The sequence below is a fragment of the Perna viridis genome, chromosome 14, assembly GCF_037379345.1.
Source record: "Perna viridis isolate PV_CMFRI_1.1 ecotype Kerala chromosome 14, ASM3737934v1, whole genome shotgun sequence".
Taxonomy (NCBI): Eukaryota; Metazoa; Mollusca; class Bivalvia; order Mytilida; family Mytilidae; genus Perna; species Perna viridis.
The window spans coordinates 33,708,596-33,735,468 of NC_142458.1; positions in this window are offsets into that span (position 1 = coordinate 33,708,596).

The window sequence follows — 26,873 nt, forward strand, 5'->3', positions numbered from 1 at the left end:
AATTTGAAGCAACATTATTTTGTGGTTGCGTGATCTCCTACATTTATAGTGAAAGTTTAATGAAACTTGACACATTTATTTAGTTCAAGAAGAAGATGTGCGAAAAACATTTTAAGAAATAATTTCTATGTTTTTCTTTTTCATAAGACTAAATGTTTGTGTGTTGCAGTATAGATGCACTTATCAATTGGTGGCATCCGTTTGTTTAGGCAGAATTTCATAGAGAAATTATCTCTTGACAGTACATGGACAACACCTTACTTCATCTCTTAGGCCCTCCCCACCCCCCGTGGGACCCCCGGGGTATATAAATAGGACCCAGTATCTCCGACTGTGTGGTACAACCTTTATCTTACAGGAGTGTCGTATGAACAAGACAAAATGAGGATCTGTGTGCATAAAACGCCCTGTGTTTGCACATGAAATATGCCAAATGCAGATTCCAATAGATGCCAGACACTTAAGATGTACTGATTTGTACACGTGGGCATGAAGAGGGGCACCCTTTTTTCTCCAAGTCAAATGTAAATGTAAGGAAATGGATGACTATACCAAATGTCAAATAAAGGGTAATCTGAGGACAGAAAACACATTATGAAATGACAGTAAATAGACAAAATGGAGAGCATTTTATTTTAAAGTTGTGATTTTATAGAAATCGAGTATAAATAGCCAATTGATGCAAAATGATTTTACTTCCATGGTACGATAACAAAAAATAAAAAAAAAAAAAAAAAAAAAAAAAAAAAAAAAAAATATAAAAAAAAAAAAAAAAAAAAAAATCCATGGGAGCACAATTATTTGTTGCAGGTTGTGCTACATCAGTTAACATACATGTATGTATAATTTTTATTGCTTAAATAATTCTTGTATTGGCTCACTCTTTTGGAGAAACCTGAGATCACAAGAGGGTTTAAGTGGGGTTCAGTGTTACTCAAATACAATCATTTTTCCCACATCTGTGATTTCTGGATGTGTTTTTGTTTTGTTTTCATAGAGTACACAGCATTTGGCACTGGTGTATGACTCTATTTCCTGAAGAAGAAGAAGAAAACCAGAGTTCAAAAGGCGGTGAACTGCAGACTTTGATGAGAACTTGAAACTTTCTTTTGAAATGGATATCTATGTCCATATTTAGCTAAAATGGATTTGGAAATTTTTCCTTTCAAATATTTAAAGGCCATATGAGGATGCCTAGGGTTGAAATTTTGGAAAATAGTATTTTTTGTTTGAGGTAATTTAGAAATCTAAATCATATCAAGTGTATTTTGTGTACAGAACTGATCTTCAGTTCAAGCTTATAAACCCGAAAGACAGAGTGATGTACATGTTTACATGTATTCCAGGGCTTTACAAACCAGTATGACATGTAAAGTACCGAAATATTGTCAAATGAAGTGAAGTAGGGCAGTGTTTTCAGTACATGAGCTGCCATGGTGCAATATCTGTACTTACCCATAATTACTTCCATTTTGTTAATTTGGTAATTTAATGGGTTGAGATGTAAGATGTTCCAATATGTTTGGCTGTTTTCTAATTTGTCATGTCTCACAATTAAACAAATTACTTTATTCTAAAACATTTCCTATTTACTGTTTGGAGAAAAATTTCATTTTTATAAAACTTGTGAAATTTCATGCCTCTTTAAGTTTTTGACCTAAAATTTCATTCAAACTGTAACGACTAAATTATCTTTTTCGTCTCAAGAATTTCGAGCGAGTTTTGCATCGTGTGTCAATATTTCGTGTTAGCGCCTAAATAATCTCCTCTTTTAGTACATTGAAAGCAAAATTTGAAGACTGCATGCCCACTTTGTTTTCGTTAATTACTCACCACCAGGAGATGGCAGTCAATGCGTTGCTCAAATTAAAGTTCATTTTCAAAATCATTTCAATCTGTGCGAGTCGGAAAAGTATCGCGAGAGGTAGAATACGCGAATGAGCAACGCGGATCAAGGAGAAGTAGTTTCAATCTACTTTTTTATTACTCGTGATCGGTAACTAAATAATGGCGTGAATTGTGTGTCCTATTTGAAATGCTTTAACTTTCAGGTTTTTTAACAGCTTTTTTAAATGTGTTTTAAAATGTGGGAGAAGACAAGCAAAAGTTGATTGCATTATTACCACACAGATGGCTGAAGCCTGAACTATGCATGTCTATGAACATCTGGATAAACAAGCATCCACATGCAGTTCTGATGGTGTTCTTTTTCAACCTGGGATGACACCCTTACCATGAAGTAAGTTCAAAATTACTTCTATGGAATGTTGTTTAATTTGAAGCAACATTATTTTGTGGTTGCGTGATCTCCTACATTTATAGTGAAAGTTTAATGAAACTTGACACATTTATTTAGTTCAAGAAGAAGATGTGCGAAAAACATTTTAAGAAATAATTTCTATGTTTTTCTTTTTCATAAGACTAAATGTTTGTGTGTTGCAGTATAGATGCACTTATCAATTGGTGGCATCCGTTTGTTTAGGCAGAATTTCATAGAGAAATTATCTCTTGACAGTACATGGACAACACCTTACTTCATCTCTTAGGCCCTCCCCACCCCCCGTGGGACCCCCGGGGTATATAAATAGGACCCAGTATCTCCGACTGTGTGGTACAACCTTTATCTTACAGGAGTGTCGTATGAACAAGACAAAATGAGGATCTGTGTGCATAAAACGCCCTGTGTTTGCACATGAAATATGCCAAATGCAGATTCCAATAGATGCCAGACACTTAAGATGTACTGATTTGTACACGTGGGCATGAAGAGGGGCACCCTTTTTTCTCCAAGTCAAATGTAAATGTAAGGAAATGGATGACTATACCAAATATCAAATAAAGGGTAATCTGAGGACAGAAAACACATTATGAAATGACAGTAAATAGACAAAATGGAGAGCATTTTATTTTAAAGTTGTGATTTTATAGAAATCGAGTATAAATAGCCAATTGATGCAAAATGATTTTACTTCCATGGTACGATAACAAAAAATAAAAAAAAAAAAAAAAAAAAAAAAAAGATAACAAAAGATAAAAAAAAAAAAAAAAAAAAAAATCCATGGGAGCACAATTATTTGTTGCAGGTTGTGCTACATCAGTTAACATACATGTATGTATAATTTTTATTGCTTAAATAATTCTTGTATTGGCTCACTCTTTTGGAGAAACCTGAGATCACAAGAGGGTTTAAGTGGGGTTCAGTGTTACTCAAATACAATCATTTTTCCCACATCTGTGATTTCTGGATGTGTTTTTGTTTTGTTTTCATAGAGTACACAGCATTTGGCACTGGTGTATGACTCTATTTCCTGAAGAAGAAGAAGAAAACCAGAGTTCAAAAGGCGGTGAACTGCAGACTTTGATGAGAACTTGAAACTTTCTTTTGAAATGGATATCTATGTCCATATTTAGCTAAAATGGATTTGGAAATTTTTCCTTTCAAATATTTAAAGGCCATATGAGGATGCCTAGGGTTGAAATTTTGGAAAATAGTATTTTTTGTTTGAGGTAATTTAGAAATCTAAATCATATCAAGTGTATTTTGTGTACAGAACTGATCTTCAGTTCAAGCTTATAAACCCGAAAGACAGAGTGATGTACATGTTTACATGTATTCCAGGGCTTTACAAACCAGTATGACATGTAAAGTACCGAAATATTGTCAAATGAAGTGAAGTAGGGCAGTGTTTTCAGTACATGAGCTGCCATGGTGCAATATCTGTACTTCCCCATAATTACTTCCATTTTGTTAATTTGGTAATTTAATGGGTTGAGATGTAAGATGTTCCAATATGTTTGGCTGTTTTCTAATTTGTCATGTCTCACAATTAAACAAATTACTTTATTCTAAAACATTTCCTATTTACTGTTTGGAGAAAAATTTCATTTTTATAAAACTTGTGAAATTTCATGCCTCTTTAAGTTTTTGACCTAAAATTTCATTCAAACTGTAACGACTAAATTATCTTTTTCGTCTCAAGAATTTCGAGCGAGTTTTGCATCGTGTGTCAATATTTCGTGTTAGCGCCTAAATAATCTCCTCTTTTAGTACATTGAAAGCAAAATTTGAAGACTGCATGCCCACTTTGTTTTCGTTAATTACTCACCACCAGGAGATGGCAGTCAATGCGTTGCTCAAATTAAAGTTCATTTTCAAAATCATTTCAATCTGTGCGAGTCAGAAAAGTATCGCGAGAGGTAGAATACGCGAATGAGCAACGCGGATCAAGGAGAAGTAGTTTCAATCTACTTTTTTATTACTCGTGATCGGTAACTAAATAATGGCGTGAATTGTGTGTCCTATTTGAAATGCTTTAACTTTCAGGTTTTTTAACAGCTTTTTTAAATGTGTTTTAAAATGTGGGAGAAGACAAGCAAAAGTTGATTGCATTATTACCACACAGATGGCTGAAGCCTGAACTATGCATGTCTATGAACATCTGGATAAACAAGCATCCACATGCAGTTCTGATGGTGTTCTTTTTCAACCTGGGATGACACCCTTACCATGAAGTAAGTTCAAAATTACTTCTATGGAATGTTGTTTAATTTGAAGCAACATTATTTTGTGGTTGCGTGATCTCCTACATTTATAGTGAAAGTTTAATGAAACTTGACACATTTATTTAGTTCAAGAAGAAGATGTGCGAAAAACATTTTAAGAAATAATTTCTATGTTTTTCTTTTTCATAAGACTAAATGTTTGTGTGTTGCAGTATAGATGCACTTATCAATTGGTGGCATCCGTTTGTTTAGGCAGAATTTCATAGAGAAATTATCTCTTGACAGTACATGGACAACACCTTACTTCATCTCTTAGGCCCTCCCCACCCCCCGTGGGACCCCCGGGGTATATAAATAGGACCCAGTATCTCCGACTGTGTGGTACAACCTTTATCTTACAGGAGTGTCGTATGAACAAGACAAAATGAGGATCTGTGTGCATAAAACGCCCTGTGTTTGCACATGAAATATGCCAAATGCAGATTCCAATAGATGCCAGACACTTAAGATGTACTGATTTGTACACGTGGGCATGAAGAGGGGCACCCTTTTTTCTCCAAGTCAAATGTAAATGTAAGGAAATGGATGACTATACCAAATGTCAAATAAAGGGTAATCTGAGGACAGAAAACACATTATGAAATGACAGTAAATAGACAAAATGGAGAGCATTTTATTTTAAAGTTGTGATTTTATAGAAATCGAGTATAAATAGCCAATTGATGCAAAATGATTTTACTTCCATGGTACGATAACAAAAAATAAAAAAAAAAAAAAAAAAAAAAAAAAGATAACAAAAGATAAAAAAAAAAAAAAAAAAAAAAATCCATGGGAGCACAATTATTTGTTGCAGGTTGTGCTACATCAGTTAACATACATGTATGTATAATTTTTATTGCTTAAATAATTCTTGTATTGGCTCACTCTTTTGGAGAAACCTGAGATCACAAGAGGGTTTAAGTGGGGTTCAGTGTTACTCAAATACAATCATTTTTCCCACATCTGTGATTTCTGGATGTGTTTTTGTTTTGTTTTCATAGAGTACACAGCATTTGGCACTGGTGTATGACTCTATTTCCTGAAGAAGAAGAAGAAAACCAGAGTTCAAAAGGCGGTGAACTGCAGACTTTGATGAGAACTTGAAACTTTCTTTTGAAATGGATATCTATGTCCATATTTAGCTAAAATGGATTTGGAAATTTTTCCTTTCAAATATTTAAAGGCCATATGAGGATGCCTAGGGTTGAAATTTTGGAAAATAGTATTTTTTGTTTGAGGTAATTTAGAAATCTAAATCATATCAAGTGTATTTTGTGTACAGAACTGATCTTCAGTTCAAGCTTATAAACCCGAAAGACAGAGTGATGTACATGTTTACATGTATTCCAGGGCTTTACAAACCAGTATGACATGTAAAGTACCGAAATATTGTCAAATGAAGTGAAGTAGGGCAGTGTTTTCAGTACATGAGCTGCCATGGTGCAATATCTGTACTTACCCATAATTACTTCCATTTTGTTAATTTGGTAATTTAATGGGTTGAGATGTAAGATGTTCCAATATGTTTGGCTGTTTTCTAATTTGTCATGTCTCACAATTAAACAAATTACTTTATTCTAAAACATTTCCTATTTACTGTTTGGAGAAAAATTTCATTTTTATAAAACTTGTGAAATTTCATGCCTCTTTAAGTTTTTGACCTAAAATTTCATTCAAACTGTAACGACTAAATTATCTTTTTCGTCTCAAGAATTTCGAGCGAGTTTTGCATCGTGTGTCAATATTTCGTGTTAGCGCCTAAATAATCTCCTCTTTTAGTACATTGAAAGCAAAATTTGAAGACTGCATGCCCACTTTGTTTTCGTTAATTACTCACCACCAGGAGATGGCAGTCAATGCGTTGCTCAAATTAAAGTTCATTTTCAAAATCATTTCAATCTGTGCGAGTCGGAAAAGTATCGCGAGAGGTAGAATACGCGAATGAGCAACGCGGATCAAGGAGAAGTAGTTTCAATCTACTTTTTTATTACTCGTGATCGGTAACTAAATAATGGCGTGAATTGTGTGTCCTATTTGAAATGCTTTAACTTTCAGGTTTTTTAACAGCTTTTTTAAATGTGTTTTAAAATGTGGGAGAAGACAAGCAAAAGTTGATTGCATTATTACCACACAGATGGCTGAAGCCTGAACTATGCATGTCTATGAACATCTGGATAAACAAGCATCCACATGCAGTTCTGATGGTGTTCTTTTTCAACCTGGGATGACACCCTTACCATGAAGTAAGTTCAAAATTACTTCTATGGAATGTTGTTTAATTTGAAGCAACATTATTTTGTGGTTGCGTGATCTCCTACATTTATAGTGAAAGTTTAATGAAACTTGACACATTTATTTAGTTCAAGAAGAAGATGTGCGAAAAACATTTTAAGAAATAATTTCTATGTTTTTCTTTTTCATAAGACTAAATGTTTGTGTGTTGCAGTATAGATGCACTTATCAATTGGTGGCATCCGTTTGTTTAGGCAGAATTTCATAGAGAAATTATCTCTTGACAGTACATGGACAACACCTTACTTCATCTCTTAGGCCCTCCCCACCCCCCGTGGGACCCCCGGGGTATATAAATAGGACCCAGTATCTCCGACTGTGTGGTACAACCTTTATCTTACAGGAGTGTCGTATGAACAAGACAAAATGAGGATCTGTGTGCATAAAACGCCCTGTGTTTGCACATGAAATATGCCAAATGCAGATTCCAATAGATGCCAGACACTTAAGATGTACTGATTTGTACACGTGGGCATGAAGAGGGGCACCCTTTTTTCTCCAAGTCAAATGTAAATGTAAGGAAATGGATGACTATACCAAATGTCAAATAAAGGGTAATCTGAGGACAGAAAACACATTATGAAATGACAGTAAATAGACAAAATGGAGAGCATTTTATTTTAAAGTTGTAATTTTATAGAAATCGAGTATAAATAGCCAATTGATGCAAAATGATTTTACTTCCATGGTACGATAACAAAAAATAAAAAAAAAAAAAAAAAAAAAAAAAATATAACAAAATATAAAAAAAAAAAAAAAAAAAAAAATCCATGGGAGCACAATTATTTGTTGCAGGTTGTGCTACATCAGTTAACATACATGTATGTATAATTTTTATTGCTTAAATAATTCTTGTATTGGCTCACTCTTTTGGAGAAACCTGAGATCACAAGAGGGTTTAAGTGGGGTTCAGTGTTACTCAAATACAATCATTTTTCCCACATCTGTGATTTCTGGATGTGTTTTTGTTTTGTTTTCATAGAGTACACAGCATTTGGCACTGGTGTATGACTCTATTTCCTGAAGAAGAAGAAGAAAACCAGAGTTCAAAAGGCGGTGAACTGCAGACTTTGATGAGAACTTGAAACTTTCTTTTGAAATGGATATCTATGTCCATATTTAGCTAAAATGGATTTGGAAATTTTTCCTTTCAAATATTTAAAGGCCATATGAGGATGCCTAGGGTTGAAATTTTGGAAAATAGTATTTTTTGTTTGAGGTAATTTAGAAATCTAAATCATATCAAGTGTATTTTGTGTACAGAACTGATCTTCAGTTCAAGCTTATAAACCCGAAAGACAGAGTGATGTACATGTTTACATGTATTCCAGGGCTTTACAAACCAGTATGACATGTAAAGTACCGAAATATTGTCAAATGAAGTGAAGTAGGGCAGTGTTTTCAGTACATGAGCTGCCATGGTGCAATATCTGTACTTACCCATAATTACTTCCATTTTGTTAATTTGGTAATTTAATGGGTTGAGATGTAAGATGTTCCAATATGTTTGGCTGTTTTCTAATTTGTCATGTCTCACAATTAAACAAATTACTTTATTCTAAAACATTTCCTATTTACTGTTTGGAGAAAAATTTCATTTTTATAAAACTTGTGAAATTTCATGCCTCTTTAAGTTTTTGACCTAAAATTTCATTCAAACTGTAACGACTAAATTATCTTTTTCGTCTCAAGAATTTCGAGCGAGTTTTGCATCGTGTGTCAATATTTCGTGTTAGCGCCTAAATAATCTCCTCTTTTAGTACATTGAAAGCAAAATTTGAAGACTGCATGCCCACTTTGTTTTCGTTAATTACTCACCACCAGGAGATGGCAGTCAATGCGTTGCTCAAATTAAAGTTCATTTTCAAAATCATTTCAATCTGTGCGAGTCGGAAAAGTATCGCGAGAGGTAGAATACGCGAATGAGCAACGCGGATCAAGGAGAAGTAGTTTCAATCTACTTTTTTATTACTCGTGATCGGTAACTAAATAATGGCGTGAATTGTGTGTCCTATTTGAAATGCTTTAACTTTCAGGTTTTTTAACAGCTTTTTTAAATGTGTTTTAAAATGTGGGAGAAGACAAGCAAAAGTTGATTGCATTATTACCACACAGATGGCTGAAGCCTGAACTATGCATGTCTATGAACATCTGGATAAACAAGCATCCACATGCAGTTCTGATGGTGTTCTTTTTCAACCTGGGATGACACCCTTACCATGAAGTAAGTTCAAAATTACTTCTATGGAATGTTGTTTAATTTGAAGCAACATTATTTTGTGGTTGCGTGATCTCCTACATTTATAGTGAAAGTTTAATGAAACTTGACACATTTATTTAGTTCAAGAAGAAGATGTGCGAAAAACATTTTAAGAAATAATTTCTATGTTTTTCTTTTTCATAAGACTAAATGTTTGTGTGTTGCAGTATAGATGCACTTATCAATTGGTGGCATCCGTTTGTTTAGGCAGAATTTCATAGAGAAATTATCTCTTGACAGTACATGGACAACACCTTACTTCATCTCTTAGGCCCTCCCCACCCCCCGTGGGACCCCCGGGGTATATAAATAGGACCCAGTATCTCCGACTGTGTGGTACAACCTTTATCTTACAGGAGTGTCGTATGAACAAGACAAAATGAGGATCTGTGTGCATAAAACGCCCTGTGTTTGCACATGAAATATGCCAAATGCAGATTCCAATAGATGCCAGACACTTAAGATGTACTGATTTGTACACGTGGGCATGAAGAGGGGCACCCTTTTTTCTCCAAGTCAAATGTAAATGTAAGGAAATGGATGACTATACCAAATGTCAAATAAAGGGTAATCTGAGGACAGAAAACACATTATGAAATGACAGTAAATAGACAAAATGGAGAGCATTTTATTTTAAAGTTGTAATTTTATAGAAATCGAGTATAAATAGCCAATTGATGCAAAATGATTTTACTTCCATGGTACGATAACAAAAAATAAAAAAAAAAAAAAAAAAAAAAAAAATAAAACAAAACATAAAAAAAAAAAAAAAAAAAAAAATCCATGGGAGCACAATTATTTGTTGCAGGTTGTGCTACATCAGTTAACATACATGTATGTATAATTTTTATTGCTTAAATAATTCTTGTATTGGCTCACTCTTTTGGAGAAACCTGAGATCACAAGAGGGTTTAAGTGGGGTTCAGTGTTACTCAAATACAATCATTTTTCCCACATCTGTGATTTCTGGATGTGTTTTTGTTTTGTTTTCATAGAGTACACAGCATTTGGCACTGGTGTATGACTCTATTTCCTGAAGAAGAAGAAGAAAACCAGAGTTCAAAAGGCGGTGAACTGCAGACTTTGATGAGAACTTGAAACTTTCTTTTGAAATGGATATCTATGTCCATATTTAGCTAAAATGGATTTGGAAATTTTTCCTTTCAAATATTTAAAGGCCATATGAGGATGCCTAGGGTTGAAATTTTGGAAAATAGTATTTTTTGTTTGAGGTAATTTAGAAATCTAAATCATATCAAGTGTATTTTGTGTACAGAACTGATCTTCAGTTCAAGCTTATAAACCCGAAAGACAGAGTGATGTACATGTTTACATGTATTCCAGGGCTTTACAAACCAGTATGACATGTAAAGTACCGAAATATTGTCAAATGAAGTGAAGTAGGGCAGTGTTTTCAGTACATGAGCTGCCATGGTGCAATATCTGTACTTCCCCATAATTACTTCCATTTTGTTAATTTGGTAATTTAATGGGTTGAGATGTAAGATGTTCCAATATGTTTGGCTGTTTTCTAATTTGTCATGTCTCACAATTAAACAAATTACTTTATTCTAAAACATTTCCTATTTACTGTTTGGAGAAAAATTTCATTTTTATAAAACTTGTGAAATTTCATGCCTCTTTAAGTTTTTGACCTAAAATTTCATTCAAACTGTAACGACTAAATTATCTTTTTCGTCTCAAGAATTTCGAGCGAGTTTTGCATCGTGTGTCAATATTTCGTGTTAGCGCCTAAATAATCTCCTCTTTTAGTACATTGAAAGCAAAATTTGAAGACTGCATGCCCACTTTGTTTTCGTTAATTACTCACCACCAGGAGATGGCAGTCAATGCGTTGCTCAAATTAAAGTTCATTTTCAAAATCATTTCAATCTGTGCGAGTCGGAAAAGTATCGCGAGAGGTAGAATACGCGAATGAGCAACGCGGATCAAGGAGAAGTAGTTTCAATCTACTTTTTTATTACTCGTGATCGGTAACTAAATAATGGCGTGAATTGTGTGTCCTATTTGAAATGCTTTAACTTTCAGGTTTTTTAACAGCTTTTTTAAATGTGTTTTAAAATGTGGGAGAAGACAAGCAAAAGTTGATTGCATTATTACCACACAGATGGCTGAAGCCTGAACTATGCATGTCTATGAACATCTGGATAAACAAGCATCCACATGCAGTTCTGATGGTGTTCTTTTTCAACCTGGGATGACACCCTTACCATGAAGTAAGTTCAAAATTACTTCTATGGAATGTTGTTTAATTTGAAGCAACATTATTTTGTGGTTGCGTGATCTCCTACATTTATAGTGAAAGTTTAATGAAACTTGACACATTTATTTAGTTCAAGAAGAAGATGTGCGAAAAACATTTTAAGAAATAATTTCTATGTTTTTCTTTTTCATAAGACTAAATGTTTGTGTGTTGCAGTATAGATGCACTTATCAATTGGTGGCATCCGTTTGTTTAGGCAGAATTTCATAGAGAAATTATCTCTTGACAGTACATGGACAACACCTTACTTCATCTCTTAGGCCCTCCCCACCCCCCGTGGGACCCCCGGGGTATATAAATAGGACCCAGTATCTCCGACTGTGTGGTACAACCTTTATCTTACAGGAGTGTCGTATGAACAAGACAAAATGAGGATCTGTGTGCATAAAACGCCCTGTGTTTGCACATGAAATATGCCAAATGCAGATTCCAATAGATGCCAGACACTTAAGATGTACTGATTTGTACACGTGGGCATGAAGAGGGGCACCCTTTTTTCTCCAAGTCAAATGTAAATGTAAGGAAATGGATGACTATACCAAATGTCAAATAAAGGGTAATCTGAGGACAGAAAACACATTATGAAATGACAGTAAATAGACAAAATGGAGAGCATTTTATTTTAAAGTTGTGATTTTATAGAAATCGAGTATAAATAGCCAATTGATGCAAAATGATTTTACTTCCATGGTACGATAACAAAAAATAAAAAAAAAAAAAAAAAAAAAAAAAAGATAACAAAAGATAAAAAAAAAAAAAAAAAAAAAAATCCATGGGAGCACAATTATTTGTTGCAGGTTGTGCTACATCAGTTAACATACATGTATGTATAATTTTTATTGCTTAAATAATTCTTGTATTGGCTCACTCTTTTGGAGAAACCTGAGATCACAAGAGGGTTTAAGTGGGGTTCAGTGTTACTCAAATACAATCATTTTTCCCACATCTGTGATTTCTGGATGTGTTTTTGTTTTGTTTTCATAGAGTACACAGCATTTGGCACTGGTGTATGACTCTATTTCCTGAAGAAGAAGAAGAAAACCAGAGTTCAAAAGGCGGTGAACTGCAGACTTTGATGAGAACTTGAAACTTTCTTTTGAAATGGATATCTATGTCCATATTTAGCTAAAATGGATTTGGAAATTTTTCCTTTCAAATATTTAAAGGCCATATGAGGATGCCTAGGGTTGAAATTTTGGAAAATAGTATTTTTTGTTTGAGGTAATTTAGAAATCTAAATCATATCAAGTGTATTTTGTGTACAGAACTGATCTTCAGTTCAAGCTTATAAACCCGAAAGACAGAGTGATGTACATGTTTACATGTATTCCAGGGCTTTACAAACCAGTATGACATGTAAAGTACCGAAATATTGTCAAATGAAGTGAAGTAGGGCAGTGTTTTCAGTACATGAGCTGCCATGGTGCAATATCTGTACTTACCCATAATTACTTCCATTTTGTTAATTTGGTAATTTAATGGGTTGAGATGTAAGATGTTCCAATATGTTTGGCTGTTTTCTAATTTGTCATGTCTCACAATTAAACAAATTACTTTATTCTAAAACATTTCCTATTTACTGTTTGGAGAAAAATTTCATTTTTATAAAACTTGTGAAATTTCATGCCTCTTTAAGTTTTTGACCTAAAATTTCATTCAAACTGTAACGACTAAATTATCTTTTTCGTCTCAAGAATTTCGAGCGAGTTTTGCATCGTGTGTCAATATTTCGTGTTAGCGCCTAAATAATCTCCTCTTTTAGTACATTGAAAGCAAAATTTGAAGACTGCATGCCCACTTTGTTTTCGTTAATTACTCACCACCAGGAGATGGCAGTCAATGCGTTGCTCAAATTAAAGTTCATTTTCAAAATCATTTCAATCTGTGCGAGTCGGAAAAGTATCGCGAGAGGTAGAATACGCGAATGAGCAACGCGGATCAAGGAGAAGTAGTTTCAATCTACTTTTTTATTACTCGTGATCGGTAACTAAATAATGGCGTGAATTGTGTGTCCTATTTGAAATGCTTTAACTTTCAGGTTTTTTAACAGCTTTTTTAAATGTGTTTTAAAATGTGGGAGAAGACAAGCAAAAGTTGATTGCATTATTACCACACAGATGGCTGAAGCCTGAACTATGCATGTCTATGAACATCTGGATAAACAAGCATCCACATGCAGTTCTGATGGTGTTCTTTTTCAACCTGGGATGACACCCTTACCATGAAGTAAGTTCAAAATTACTTCTATGGAATGTTGTTTAATTTGAAGCAACATTATTTTGTGGTTGCGTGATCTCCTACATTTATAGTGAAAGTTTAATGAAACTTGACACATTTATTTAGTTCAAGAAGAAGATGTGCGAAAAACATTTTAAGAAATAATTTCTATGTTTTTCTTTTTCATAAGACTAAATGTTTGTGTGTTGCAGTATAGATGCACTTATCAATTGGTGGCATCCGTTTGTTTAGGCAGAATTTCATAGAGAAATTATCTCTTGACAGTACATGGACAACACCTTACTTCATCTCTTAGGCCCTCCCCACCCCCCGTGGGACCCCCGGGGTATATAAATAGGACCCAGTATCTCCGACTGTGTGGTACAACCTTTATCTTACAGGAGTGTCGTATGAACAAGACAAAATGAGGATCTGTGTGCATAAAACGCCCTGTGTTTGCACATGAAATATGCCAAATGCAGATTCCAATAGATGCCAGACACTTAAGATGTACTGATTTGTACACGTGGGCATGAAGAGGGGCACCCTTTTTTCTCCAAGTCAAATGTAAATGTAAGGAAATGGATGACTATACCAAATGTCAAATAAAGGGTAATCTGAGGACAGAAAACACATTATGAAATGACAGTAAATAGACAAAATGGAGAGTATTTTATTTTAAAGTTGTGATTTTATAGAAATCGAGTATAAATAGCCAATTGATGCAAAATGATTTTACTTCCATGGTACGATAACAAAAAATAAAAAAAAAAAAAAAAAAAAAAAAAAGATAACAAAAGATAAAAAAAAAAAAAAAAAAAAAAATCCATGGGAGCACAATTATTTGTTGCAGGTTGTGCTACATCAGTTAACATACATGTATGTATAATTTTTATTGCTTAAATAATTCTTGTATTGGCTCACTCTTTTGGAGAAACCTGAGATCACAAGAGGGTTTAAGTGGGGTTCAGTGTTACTCAAATACAATCATTTTTCCCACATCTGTGATTTCTGGATGTGTTTTTGTTTTGTTTTCATAGAGTACACAGCATTTGGCACTGGTGTATGACTCTATTTCCTGAAGAAGAAGAAGAAAACCAGAGTTCAAAAGGCGGTGAACTGCAGACTTTGATGAGAACTTGAAACTTTCTTTTGAAATGGATATCTATGTCCATATTTAGCTAAAATGGATTTGGAAATTTTTCCTTTCAAATATTTAAAGGCCATATGAGGATGCCTAGGGTTGAAATTTTGGAAAATAGTATTTTTTGTTTGAGGTAATTTAGAAATCTAAATCATATCAAGTGTATTTTGTGTACAGAACTGATCTTCAGTTCAAGCTTATAAACCCGAAAGACAGAGTGATGTACATGTTTACATGTATTCCAGGGCTTTACAAACCAGTATGACATGTAAAGTACCGAAATATTGTCAAATGAAGTGAAGTAGGGCAGTGTTTTCAGTACATGAGCTGCCATGGTGCAATATCTGTACTTACCCATAATTACTTCCATTTTGTTAATTTGGTAATTTAATGGGTTGAGATGTAAGATGTTCCAATATGTTTGGCTGTTTTCTAATTTGTCATGTCTCACAATTAAACAAATTACTTTATTCTAAAACATTTCCTATTTACTGTTTGGAGAAAAATTTCATTTTTATAAAACTTGTGAAATTTCATGCCTCTTTAAGTTTTTGACCTAAAATTTCATTCAAACTGTAACGACTAAATTATCTTTTTCGTCTCAAGAATTTCGAGCGAGTTTTGCATCGTGTGTCAATATTTCGTGTTAGCGCCTAAATAATCTCCTCTTTTAGTACATTGAAAGCAAAATTTGAAGACTGCATGCCCACTTTGTTTTCGTTAATTACTCACCACCAGGAGATGGCAGTCAATGCGTTGCTCAAATTAAAGTTCATTTTCAAAATCATTTCAATCTGTGCGAGTCGGAAAAGTATCGCGAGAGGTAGAATACGCGAATGAGCAACGCGGATCAAGGAGAAGTAGTTTCAATCTACTTTTTTATTACTCGTGATCGGTAACTAAATAATGGCGTGAATTGTGTGTCCTATTTGAAATGCTTTAACTTTCAGGTTTTTTAACAGCTTTTTTAAATGTGTTTTAAAATGTGGGAGAAGACAAGCAAAAGTTGATTGCATTATTACCACACAGATGGCTGAAGCCTGAACTATGCATGTCTATGAACATCTGGATAAACAAGCATCCACATGCAGTTCTGATGGTGTTCTTTTTCAACCTGGGATGACACCCTTACCATGAAGTAAGTTCAAAATTACTTCTATGGAATGTTGTTTAATTTGAAGCAACATTATTTTGTGGTTGCGTGATCTCCTACATTTATAGTGAAAGTTTAATGAAACTTGACACATTTATTTAGTTCAAGAAGAAGATGTGCGAAAAACATTTTAAGAAATAATTTCTATGTTTTTCTTTTTCATAAGACTAAATGTTTGTGTGTTGCAGTATAGATGCACTTATCAATTGGTGGCATCCGTTTGTTTAGGCAGAATTTCATAGAGAAATTATCTCTTGACAGTACATGGACAACACCTTACTTCATCTCTTAGGCCCTCCCCACCCCCCGTGGGACCCCCGGGGTATATAAATAGGACCCAGTATCTCCGACTGTGTGGTACAACCTTTATCTTACAGGAGTGTCGTATGAACAAGACAAAATGAGGATCTGTGTGCATAAAACGCCCTGTGTTTGCACATGAAATATGCCAAATGCAGATTCCAATAGATGCCAGACACTTAAGATGTACTGATTTGTACACGTGGGCATGAAGAGGGGCACCCTTTTTTCTCCAAGTCAAATGTAAATGTAAGGAAATGGATGACTATACCAAATATCAAATAAAGGGTAATCTGAGGACAGAAAACACATTATGAAATGACAGTAAATAGACAAAATGGAGAGCATTTTATTTTAAAGTTGTGATTTTATAGAAATCGAGTATAAATAGCCAATTGATGCAAAATGATTTTACTTCCATGGTACGATAACAAAAAATAAAAAAAAAAAAAAAAAAAAAAATAAAGTTAACAAAAGAAAAAAAAAAAAAAAAAAAAAAACCTCCATGGGAGCACAATTATTTGTTGCAGGTTGTGCTACATCAGTTAACATACATGTATGTATAATTTTTATTGCTTAAATAATTCTTGTATTGGCTCACTCTTTTGGAGAAACCTGAGATCACAAGAGGGTTTAAGTGGGGTTCAGTGTTACTCAAATACAATCATTTTTCCCACATCTGTGATTTCTGGATGTGTTTTTGTTTTGTTTTCATAGAGTACACAGCATTTGGCACTGGTGTATGACTCTATTTCCTGAAGAAGAAGAAGAAAACCAGAGTTCAAAAGGCGGTGAACTGCAGACTTTGATGAGAACTTGAAACTTTCTTTTGAAATGGATATCTATGTCCATATTTAGCTAAAATGGATTTGGAAATTTTTCCTTTCAAATATTTAAAGGCCATATGAGGATGCCTAGGGTTGAAATTTTGGAAAATAGTATTTTTTGTTTGAGGTAATTTAGAAATCTAAATCATATCAAGTGTATTTTGTGTACAGAACTGATCTTCAGTTCAAGCTTATAAACCCGAAAGACAGAGTGATGTACATGTTTACATGTATTCCAGGGCTTTACAAACCAGTATGACATGTAAAGTACCGAAATATTGTCAAATGAAGTGAAGTAGGGCAGTGTTTTCAGTACATGAGCTGCCATGGTGCAATATCTGTACTTACCCATAATTACTTCCATTTTGTTAATTTGGTAATTTAATGGGTTGAGATGTAAGATGTTCCAATATGTTTGGCTGTTTTCTAATTTGTCATGTCTCACAATTAAACAAATTACTTTATTCTAAAACATTTCCTATTTACTGTTTGGAGAAAAATTTCATTTTTATAAAACTTGTGAAATTTCATGCCTCTTTAAGTTTTTGACCTAAAATTTCATTCAAACTGTAACGACTAAATTATCTTTTTCGTCTCAAGAATTTCGAGCGAGTTTTGCATCGTGTGTCAATATTTCGTGTTAGCGCCTAAATAATCTCCTCTTTTAGTACATTGAAAGCAAAATTTGAAGACTGCATGCCCACTTTGTTTTCGTTAATTACTCACCACCAGGAGATGGCAGTCAATGCGTTGCTCAAATTAAAGTTCATTTTCAAAATCATTTCAATCTGTGCGAGTCGGAAAAGTATCGCGAGAGGTAGAATACGCGAATGAGCAACGCGGATCAAGGAGAAGTAGTTTCAATCTACTTTTTTATTACTCGTGATCGGTAACTAAATAATGGCGTGAATTGTGTGTCCTATTTGAAATGCTTTAACTTTCAGGTTTTTTAACAGCTTTTTTAAATGTGTTTTAAAATGTGGGAGAAGACAAGCAAAAGTTGATTGCATTATTACCACACAGATGGCTGAAGCCTGAACTATGCATGTCTATGAACATCTGGATAAACAAGCATCCACATGCAGTTCTGATGGTGTTCTTTTTCAACCTGGGATGACACCCTTACCATGAAGTAAGTTCAAAATTACTTCTATGGAATGTTGTTTAATTTGAAGCAACATTATTTTGTGGTTGCGTGATCTCCTACATTTATAGTGAAAGTTTAATGAAACTTGACACATTTATTTAGTTCAAGAAGAAGATGTGCGAAAAACATTTTAAGAAATAATTTCTATGTTTTTCTTTTTCATAAGACTAAATGTTTGTGTGTTGCAGTATAGATGCACTTATCAATTGGTGGCATCCGTTTGTTTAGGCAGAATTTCATAGAGAAATTATCTCTTGACAGTACATGGACAACACCTTACTTCATCTCTTAGGCCCTCCCCACCCCCCGTGGGACCCCCGGGGTATATAAATAGGACCCAGTATCTCCGACTGTGTGGTACAACCTTTATCTTACAGGAGTGTCGTATGAACAAGACAAAATGAGGATCTGTGTGCATAAAACGCCCTGTGTTTGCACATGAAATATGCCAAATGCAGATTCCAATAGATGCCAGACACTTAAGATGTACTGATTTGTACACGTGGGCATGAAGAGGGGCACCCTTTTTTCTCCAAGTCAAATGTAAATGTAAGGAAATGGATGACTATACCAAATGTCAAATAAAGGGTAATCTGAGGACAGAAAACACATTATGAAATGACAGTAAATAGACAAAATGGAGAGTATTTTATTTTAAAGTTGTGATTTTATAGAAATCGAGTATAAATAGCCAATTGATGCAAAATGATTTTACTTCCATGGTACGATAACAAAAAATAAAAAAAAAAAAAAAAAAGATAACAAAAGATAAAAAAAAAAAAAAAAAAAAAAATCCATGGGAGCACAATTATTTGTTGCAGGTTGTGCTACATCAGTTAACATACATGTATGTATAATTTTTATTGCTTAAATAATTCTTGTATTGGCTCACTCTTTTGGAGAAACCTGAGATCACAAGAGGGTTTAAGTGGGGTTCAGTGTTACTCAAATACAATCATTTTTCCCACATCTGTGATTTCTGGATGTGTTTTTGTTTTGTTTTCATAGAGTACACAGCATTTGGCACTGGTGTATGACTCTATTTCCTGAAGAAGAAGAAGAAAACCAGAGTTCAAAAGGCGGTGAACTGCAGACTTTGATGAGAACTTGAAACTTTCTTTTGAAATGGATATCTATGTCCATATTTAGCTAAAATGGATTTGGAAATTTTTCCTTTCAAATATTTAAAGGCCATATGAGGATGCCTAGGGTTGAAATTTTGGAAAATAGTATTTTTTGTTTGAGGTAATTTAGAAATCTAAATCATATCAAGTGTATTTTGTGTACAGAACTGATCTTCAGTTCAAGCTTATAAACCCGAAAGACAGAGTGATGTACATGTTTACATGTATTCCAGGGCTTTACAAACCAGTATGACATGTAAAGTACCGAAATATTGTCAAATGAAGTGAAGTAGGGCAGTGTTTTCAGTACATGAGCTGCCATGGTGCAATATCTGTACTTCCCCATAATTACTTCCATTTTGTTAATTTGGTAATTTAATGGGTTGAGATGTAAGATGTTCCAATATGTTTGGCTGTTTTCTAATTTGTCATGTCTCACAATTAAACAAATTACTTTATTCTAAAACATTTCCTATTTACTGTTTGGAGAAAAATTTCATTTTTATAAAACTTGTGAAATTTCATGCCTCTTTAAGTTTTTGACCTAAAATTTCATTCAAACTGTAACGACTAAATTATCTTTTTCGTCTCAAGAATTTCGAGCGAGTTTTGCATCGTGTGTCAATATTTCGTGTTAGCGCCTAAATAATCTCCTCTTTTAGTACATTGAAAGCAAAATTTGAAGACTGCATGCCCACTTTGTTTTCGTTAATTACTCACCACCAGGAGATGGCAGTCAATGCGTTGCTCAAATTAAAGTTCATTTTCAAAATCATTTCAATCTGTGCGAGTCGGAAAAGTATCGCGAGAGGTAGAATACGCGAATGAGCAACGCGGATCAAGGAGAAGTAGTTTCAATCTACTTTTTTATTACTCGTGATCGGTAACTAAATAATGGCGTGAATTGTGTGTCCTATTTGAAATGCTTTAACTTTCAGGTTTTTTAACAGCTTTTTTAAATGTGTTTTAAAATGTGGGAGAAGACAAGCAAAAGTTGATTGCATTATTACCACACAGATGGCTGAAGCCTGAACTATGCATGTCTATGAACATCTGGATAAACAAGCATCCACATGCAGTTCTGATGGTGTTCTTTTTCAACCTGGGATGACACCCTTACCATGAAGTAAGTTCAAAATTACTTCTATGGAATGTTGTTTAATTTGAAGCAACATTATTTTGTGGTTGCGTGATCTCCTACATTTATAGTGAAAGTTTAATGAAACTTGACACATTTATTTAGTTCAAGAAGAAGATGTGCGAAAAACATTTTAAGAAATAATTTCTATGTTTTTCTTTTTCATAAGACTAAATGTTTGTGTGTTGCAGTATAGATGCACTTATCAATTGGTGGCATCCGTTTGTTTAGGCAGAATTTTATAGAGAAATTATCTCTTGACAGTACATGGACAACACCTTACTTCATCTCTTAGGCCCTCCCCACCCCCCGTGGGACCCCCGGGGTATATAAATAGGACCCAGTATCTCCGACTGTGTGGTACAACCTTTATCTTACAGGAGTGTCGTATGAACAAGACAAAATGAGGATCTGTGTGCATAAAACGCCCTGTGTTTGCACATGAAATATGCCAAATGCAGATTCCAATAGATGCCAGACACTTAAGATGTACTGATTTGTACACGTGGGCATGAAGAGGGGCACCCTTTTTTCTCCAAGTCAAATGTAAATGTAAGGAAATGGATGACTATACCAAATGTCAAATAAAGGGTAATCTGAGGACAGAAAACACATTATGAAATGACAGTAAATAGACAAAATGGAGAGTATTTTATTTTAAAGTTGTGATTTTATAGAAATCGAGTATAAATAGCCAATTGATGCAAAATGATTTTACTTCCATGGTACGATAACAAAAAATAAAAAAAAAAAAAAAAAAAAAAAAAAAAAATAAAAAAAAATAAAAAAAAAAAAAAAAAAAAAAATCCATGGGAGCACAATTATTTGTTGCAGGTTGTGCTACATCAGTTAACATACATGTATGTATAATTTTTATTGCTTAAATAATTCTTGTATTGGCTCACTCTTTTGGAGAAACCTGAGATCACAAGAGGGTTTAAGTGGGGTTCAGTGTTACTCAAATACAATCATTTTTCCCACATCTGTGATTTCTGGATGTGTTTTTGTTTTGTTTTCATAGAGTACACAGCATTTGGCACTGGTGTATGACTCTATTTCCTGAAGAAGAAGAAGAAAACCAGAGTTCAAAAGGCGGTGAACTGCAGACTTTGATGAGAACTTGAAACTTTCTTTTGAAATGGATATCTATGTCCATATTTAGCTAAAATGGATTTGGAAATTTTTCCTTTCAAATATTTAAAGGCCATATGAGGATGCCTAGGGTTGAAATTTTGGAAAATAGTATTTTTTGTTTGAGGTAATTTAGAAATCTAAATCATATCAAGTGTATTTTGTGTACAGAACTGATCTTCAGTTCAAGCTTATAAACCCGAAAGACAGAGTGATGTACATGTTTACATGTATTCCAGGGCTTTACAAACCAGTATGACATGTAAAGTACCGAAATATTGTCAAATGAAGTGAAGTAGGGCAGTGTTTTCAGTACATGAGCTGCCATGGTGCAATATCTGTACTTACCCATAATTACTTCCATTTTGTTAATTTGGTAATTTAATGGGTTGAGATGTAAGATGTTCCAATATGTTTGGCTGTTTTCTAATTTGTCATGTCTCACAATTAAACAAATTACTTTATTCTAAAACATTTCCTATTTACTGTTTGGAGAAAAATTTCATTTTTATAAAACTTGTGAAATTTCATGCCTCTTTAAGTTTTTGACCTAAAATTTCATTCAAACTGTAACGACTAAATTATCTTTTTCGTCTCAAGAATTTCGAGCGAGTTTTGCATCGTGTGTCAATATTTCGTGTTAGCGCCTAAATAATCTCCTCTTTTAGTACATTGAAAGCAAAATTTGAAGACTGCATGCCCACTTTGTTTTCGTTAATTACTCACCACCAGGAGATGGCAGTCAATGCGTTGCTCAAATTAAAGTTCATTTTCAAAATCATTTCAATCTGTGCGAGTCGGAAAAGTATCGCGAGAGGTAGAATACGCGAATGAGCAACGCGGATCAAGGAGAAGTAGTTTCAATCTACTTTTTTATTACTCGTGATCGGTAACTAAATAATGGCGTGAATTGTGTGTCCTATTTGAAATGCTTTAACTTTCAGGTTTTTTAACAGCTTTTTTAAATGTGTTTTAAAATGTGGGAGAAGACAAGCAAAAGTTGATTGCATTATTACCACACAGATGGCTGAAGCCTGAACTATGCATGTCTATGAACATCTGGATAAACAAGCATCCACATGCAGTTCTGATGGTGTTCTTTTTCAACCTGGGATGACACCCTTACCATGAAGTAAGTTCAAAATTACTTCTATGGAATGTTGTTTAATTTGAAGCAACATTATTTTGTGGTTGCGTGATCTCCTACATTTATAGTGAAAGTTTAATGAAACTTGACACATTTATTTAGTTCAAGAAGAAGATGTGCGAAAAACATTTTAAGAAATAATTTCTATGTTTTTCTTTTTCATAAGACTAAATGTTTGTGTGTTGCAGTATAGATGCACTTATCAATTGGTGGCATCCGTTTGTTTAGGCAGAATTTCATAGAGAAATTATCTCTTGACAGTACATGGACAACACCTTACTTCATCTCTTAGGCCCTCCCCACCCCCCGTGGGACCCCCGGGGTATATAAATAGGACCCAGTATCTCCGACTGTGTGGTACAACCTTTATCTTACAGGAGTGTCGTATGAACAAGACAAAATGAGGATCTGTGTGCATAAAACGCCCTGTGTTTGCACATGAAATATGCCAAATGCAGATTCCAATAGATGCCAGACACTTAAGATGTACTGATTTGTACACGTGGGCATGAAGAGGGGCACCCTTTTTTCTCCAAGTCAAATGTAAATGTAAGGAAATGGATGACTATACCAAATGTCAAATAAAGGGTAATCTGAGGACAGAAAACACATTATGAAATGACAGTAAATAGACAAAATGGAGAGCATTTTATTTTAAAGTTGTGATTTTATAGAAATCGAGTATAAATAGCCAATTGATGCAAAGGAGCACAATTATTTGTTGCAGGTTGTGCTACATCAGTTAACATACATGTATGTATAATTTTTATTGCTTAAATAATTCTTGTATTGGCTCACTCTTTTGGAGAAACCTGAGATCACAAGAGGGTTTAAGTGGGGTTCAGTGTTACTCAAATACAATCATTTTTCCCACATCTGTGATTTCTGGATGTGTTTTTGTTTTGTTTTCATAGAGTACACAGCATTTGGCACTGGTGTATGACTCTATTTCCTGAAGAAGAAGAAAACCAGAGTTCAAAAGGCGGTGAACTGCAGACTTTGATGAGAACTTGAAACTTTCTTTTGAAATGGATATCTATGTCCATATTTAGCTAAAATGGATTTGGAAATTTTTCCTTTCAAATATTTAAAGGCCATATGAGGATGCCTAGGGTTGAAATTTTGGAAAATAGTATTTTTTGTTTGAGGTAATTTAGAAATCTAAATCATATCAAGTGTATTTTGTGTACAGAACTGATCTTCAGTTCAAGCTTATAAACCCGAAAGACAGAGTGATGTACATGTTTACATGTATTCCAGGGCTTTACAAACCAGTATGACATGTAAAGTACCGAAATATTGTCAAATGAAGTGAAGTAGGGCAGTGTTTTCAGTACATGAGCTGCCATGGTGCAATATCTGTACTTACCCATAATTACTTCCATTTTGTTAATTTGGTAATTTAATGGGTTGAGATGTAAGATGTTCCAATATGTTTGGCTGTTTTCTAATTTGTCATGTCTCACAATTAAACAAATTACTTTATTCTAAAACATTTCCTATTTACTGTTTGGAGAAAAATTTCATTTTTATAAAACTTGTGAAATTTCATGCCTCTTTAAGTTTTTGACCTAAAATTTCATTCAAACTGTAACGACTAAATTATCTTTTTCGTCTCAAGAATTTCGAGCGAGTTTTGCATCGTGTGTCAATATTTCGTGTTAGCGCCTAAATAATCTCCTCTTTTAGTACATTGAAAGCAAAATTTGAAGACTGCATGCCCACTTTGTTTTCGTTAATTACTCACCACCAGGAGATGGCAGTCAATGCGTTGCTCAAATTAAAGTTCATTTTCAAAATCATTTCAATCTGTGCGAGTCGGAAAAGTATCGCGAGAGGTAGAATACGCGAATGAGCAACGCGGATCAAGGAGAAGTAGTTTCAATCTACTTTTTTATTACTCGTGATCGGTAACTAAATAATGGCGTGAATTGTGTGTCCTATTTGAAATGCTTTAACTTTCAGGTTTTTTAACAGCTTTTTTAAATGTGTTTTAAAATGTGGGAGAAGACAAGCAAAAGTTGATTGCATTATTACCACACAGATGGCTGAAGCCTGAACTATGCATGTCTATGAACATCTGGATAAACAAGCATCCACATGCAGTTCTGATGGTGTTCTTTTTCAACCTGGGATGACACCCTTACCATGAAGTAAGTTCAAAATTACTTCTATGGAATGTTGTTTAATTTGAAGCAACATTATTTTGTGGTTGCGTGATCTCCTACATTTATAGTGAAAGTTTAATGAAACTTGACACATTTATTTAGTTCAAGAAGAAGATGTGCGAAAAACATTTTAAGAAATAATTTCTATGTTTTTCTTTTTCATAAGACTAAATGTTTGTGTGTTGCAGTATAGATGCACTTATCAATTGGTGGCATCCGTTTGTTTAGGCAGAATTTCATAGAGAAATTATCTCTTGACAGTACATGGACAACACCTTACTTCATCTCTTAGGCCCTCCCCACCCCCCGTGGGACCCCCGGGGTATATAAATAGGACCCAGTATCTCCGACTGTGTGGTACAACCTTTATCTTACAGGAGTGTCGTATGAACAAGACAAAATGAGGATCTGTGTGCATAAAACGCCCTGTGTTTGCACATGAAATATGCCAAATGCAGATTCCAATAGATGCCAGACACTTAAGATGTACTGATTTGTACACGTGGGCATGAAGAGGGGCACCCTTTTTTCTCCAAGTCAAATGTAAATGTAAGGAAATGGATGACTATACCAAATGTCAAATAAAGGGTAATCTGAGGACAGAAAACACATTATGAAATGACAGTAAATAGACAAAATGGAGAGCATTTTATTTTAAAGTTGTGATTTTATAGAAATCGAGTATAAATAGCCAATTGATGCAAAATGATTTTACTTCCATGGTACGATAACAAAAAATAAAAAAAAAAAAAAAAAAAAAAAAAAGATAACAAAAGATAAAAAAAAAAAAAAAAAAAAAAATCCATGGGAGCACAATTATTTGTTGCAGGTTGTGCTACATCAGTTAACATACATGTATGTATAATTTTTATTGCTTAAATAATTCTTGTATTGGCTCACTCTTTTGGAGAAACCTGAGATCACAAGAGGGTTTAAGTGGGGTTCAGTGTTACTCAAATACAATCATTTTTCCCACATCTGTGATTTCTGGATGTGTTTTTGTTTTGTTTTCATAGAGTACACAGCATTTGGCACTGGTGTATGACTCTATTTCCTGAAGAAGAAGAAAACCAGAGTTCAAAAGGCGGTGAACTGCAGACTTTGATGAGAACTTGAAACTTTCTTTTGAAATGGATATCTATGTCCATATTTAGCTAAAATGGATTTGGAAATTTTTCCTTTCAAATATTTAAAGGCCATATGAGGATGCCTAGGGTTGAAATTTTGGAAAATAGTATTTTTTGTTTGAGGTAATTTAGAAATCTAAATCATATCAAGTGTATTTTGTGTACAGAACTGATCTTCAGTTCAAGCTTATAAACCCGAAAGACAGAGTGATGTACATGTTTACATGTATTCCAGGGCTTTACAAACCAGTATGACATGTAAAGTACCGAAATATTGTCAAATGAAGTGAAGTAGGGCAGTGTTTTCAGTACATGAGCTGCCATGGTGCAATATCTGTACTTACCCATAATTACTTCCATTTTGTTAATTTGGTAATTTAATGGGTTGAGATGTAAGATGTTCCAATATGTTTGGCTGTTTTCTAATTTGTCATGTCTCACAATTAAACAAATTACTTTATTCTAAAACATTTCCTATTTACTGTTTGGAGAAAAATTTCATTTTTATAAAACTTGTGAAATTTCATGCCTCTTTAAGTTTTTGACCTAAAATTTCATTCAAACTGTAACGACTAAATTATCTTTTTCGTCTCAAGAATTTCGAGCGAGTTTTGCATCGTGTGTCAATATTTCGTGTTAGCGCCTAAATAATCTCCTCTTTTAGTACATTGAAAGCAAAATTTGAAGACTGCATGCCCACTTTGTTTTCGTTAATTACTCACCACCAGGAGATGGCAGTCAATGCGTTGCTCAAATTAAAGTTCATTTTCAAAATCATTTCAATCTGTGCGAGTCGGAAAAGTATCGCGAGAGGTAGAATACGCGAATGAGCAACGCGGATCAAGGAGAAGTAGTTTCAATCTACTTTTTTA